Genomic DNA, 3,269 nt, shown 5'->3' on the forward strand with positions numbered 1-3,269 from the left:
TTGCAACCAGTGACAACACTGGCAGTGCTGCATGTAACTACCTGACCACTGGGGGGGGGGGTGTTGGGGAAATTCGGGGGAGGGGGTGCACAGCCCCCTGGCTGGGGGGCGTATAGGGAATGCCCGGTCTCACTGAACTGAGTCTCCTACTGCAGCACCTCAGTAGGTCACATCAGAGAGGAGCTGCAGTGTCTAGGCAGTGGGATGCCTGTGCCTTTAAGAGCCCAGCCCTGGGAAGCCCATGCTGAGAGGTGCTGCCTGTGGCAGGGGAAATAGAAAAGCCCCTCTGCTCCCCCCACCCTGTTTTTGCAAACACTGGAGTCTCAGTCCCCCGGGGTAACTGTTACCCCTCTCTTCACTGGCAGAGCGACGTCTCTCAGGGTGTGAAAAACCCACACCCCCCAAACCCATAGAGTTAAGGTGACCTAAGCCCGGGTTAGATAGTGCTAAAGAAAAGGAAGAATTGTTCTGTCCATGTAGCTATTACATGGATGGGAAAACCTCTCCAATCACTGTGTACTCCAAAGTGCTATAGCAGTGACACAGCAGCATTTTTAGCATAGACAGAGTGAAAGTAGACCTGGCTCCAGTTTGCACTCTGGATGCTCAGGCACCAAGTCTACAGTAATAATAACAACAGTGCAGCGCTTGCATAGTTAGCAGGATTTGAACCTGCACAGGGAAGACCCCAATGGATTGCTATTCCATCACCTTAACCACTCGGTCACAACTACTTGATGTACAGTTGTATCATTACATGATGATTCTGTTCTCACTGAATTGTCACTTCAAATTGTTTGCCCAGACCAGCTTCCCCAGCACACTCACGGCTGCGCATCAGTGTAAGTGTCCCCTTGGGTGAACAGCGAGGATTCCTGCCCATTTCCCTTCCGGCTGGAGCAGGATGAGTGTGTTTGTGTTAATGACATTGCTGTAGATTGTTGTTCATTCCCCACTCTGACAATTCAGACAGTCCCTTTCCCATTCAAATCTCCAGCACATCGTTCCAATAGCAGGGGGCAGGATTTCTCTGGGGCACTGAAATTTTTTCAGGGGGCTGGTGCATGAACTCAGCCTTGCATTCCACCTTTGATGTTTCATGGACTAACAACAGCAGCAGAAAGAAAGAGCCGAGCCAATATCTCCCTGGCAGGGATGCAGGTGCCACGTCCCCTCTGTCTGACCATCGCATTGCAGGAGAGAAGGGTTCACTGGAATCGAACGCCCTGGCTCAGACCAGAGACACAGGGAGGTTTTGCTGTTCACGGATCTGTGCAAAGGAAATTGTGTCTCTGTGTGAAATGGAGGCAGGAAATGAAACACCCAATGCCCTAAGGAATGTGGGTGAAGGACTCGGGCTCAGCAATGATTTAACAGGGGTTTGGTTCAATGTATTGGCCTGATTAAAACTATGGCTAAAAGCCCCTGTAACAGGGGCTGCGGGACAGGCCAGGCAGTTCTGCACGGAGTGTTCAGAGCTGCCCCCTATCTGCCCTTTCTCTGCACCGCCCCTGCTCCCAGAATGCACCAGGCCCTGGACTGAACTCTTCCCCTGCTGGCCGAGCTGGTTTCGTTTGCTGTGATCCTGTTGGCTTGGCAGGGGGGGAAGTGACAGTCCCACCCCAGAGCCAACGCCCCCCTGTCTCTCAGGACCCTTAGCCCCAGCAGTGCAGGTCAGCCAGGAGCTGGGCCCTGCCAGGCACTCAGGGGCGTCTCCCCTGCAGCTGGGGGCTCTCCCCAGCATGGCCTGTGGGAGCTCACGCACTAACGGGGCAGTGGCAGCAGCCGCGTGGTGGGTTGGGCTGGTGACCCGGGTCCATCTCCTGGGGTCGGCTGGGTTCATGCTCAGGCGACTGGCCCCAGCCACCGGCCGAGCCCCACGGCCACGCTGCTGCTGTTACCGCACTAGCCCCTCACGCCCCCATTCCCTCACTGAAGCCAGGAGGAGGTTTGCAGGGAGGAGGTGGGGGGGGGTTGACCCCAATATCCCAGAGCTGATTCTCCCCACAAAGGGGTGTGTGCATGTGGTGGGTGCCGTGTGCAACGCCCTGTGCCCATGAGGAGGGGACCGGAGCTCTGCCGGCAGGAAGCTTTATCCTGCAGGAGCCCTGCCTCCCTCCCCCAGGGGTTTGAATCCTCGCTGGAGACTAGAGACGCCCGAGCAGCACGAGCTGCCTGGCAGAGGTTCTGGATCAGGGCCTCACGGGCACATTGGGGTCATTCCCTCAGGGCTGCCCTGCCCAGTGCCAGGGCTGCTCTCACTCCCCAGCACAGAGGGGGCTGCAGGGTCTTTGCCAAGCTTGGTCCCAGCTCAAGGCAGAGTTAACACTCGCAGGGGGCCCAGGCATGTGCTGGTGCCACTCAGGGAGGGAATCTGGGCCAAAGCCTGATTACAAATTGGGTAACACTAAAGTGGGACTAGAAAGACCCTTGCTGGGACGTGGGGGGTAGGTACCGTGTGTGCCGTGCCCTCGCCGAGAAGTCTCTGGGAGAGTGGGTTCTTCCTGATGGGCCACCCGCACGTCTCATTGGGCCTGATGTCGGCTGCTCCTTTGTTGATACTGACAAGCTAGTTGTGGGCCTTCCCCACTCACCCCATAGCTCCGGGATGCACAGACAGCAATACTGGTGTGGAAGAAACGAACGCCACTCTCAGGTTTCAAGATCCTTAAGATCACTGACTTGCCAGTGTAATTGTTGGGGGGTATAGCTCAGTGGTAGAGGGTTTGACTACAGCTCAAGTAGTCCTTGGTTCAAATCCAAATGCCCCCTTAAAAACCTGGTCCAACAACAATAATAATTGCATATACCTATCCATTATGTTCAGGAGCTCCACCGCCTAGGGATGCCTGAAATGAATGGGAACACTCAACATTTTCCTGTGCAAATGCATAAAAACCTAGCAAACATGTCCCTCTGATGAAATCAGTTCCAATCCTCTCAGTGTCTAGTTTGTGTTTTCATCAAGACACATTTGCAGGTCCTTGGCCTCCATGGGCTACAATGTGCATGTAAGCAGAGTCAGGATGAGCTCTCCCCTGACATCTGGTGGTACATTATGAGGAGTGGGCAAAGGAATTTTAGGAATGTGCATTTGCATTGGTAAACCCACTCCACTTAGCATAACACACGGCAGCATGGGATGGTTATTTTCACACTGTGGAATCCCCAATTTCTTTGTTATTGGGGCAGGAAGGAAAAAAAGGGGCTGTTACCTTAATTATGTGAATGAGGAACTATGAGACTGCTTTATGACAGAAATGACTCAA

The 3,269-nt window shown here is 54.2% G+C and overlaps 2 non-coding genes across 2 annotated transcripts; one reads left to right on the plus strand and one right to left on the minus strand.

Moving 5' to 3' along the window:
• Window positions 1-651: 651 nt before the first annotated feature.
• Window positions 652-734, minus strand: TRNAA-AGC. The gene has a single exon. It is a non-coding gene; the product is annotated as a tRNA-Ala (tRNA).
• A 1,966-nt stretch (window positions 735-2,700) lies between these two features.
• On the plus strand, window positions 2,701-2,772 carry TRNAC-ACA. Its single transcript has one exon. It is a non-coding gene; the product is annotated as a tRNA-Cys (tRNA).
• The last annotated feature ends 497 nt before the right edge of the window (window positions 2,773-3,269 follow it).

This window comes from Mauremys mutica, unplaced genomic scaffold (assembly GCF_020497125.1).
Source record: "Mauremys mutica isolate MM-2020 ecotype Southern unplaced genomic scaffold, ASM2049712v1 Super-Scaffold_100113, whole genome shotgun sequence".
In the NCBI taxonomy this organism is placed as follows: domain Eukaryota; kingdom Metazoa; phylum Chordata; order Testudines; family Geoemydidae; genus Mauremys; species Mauremys mutica.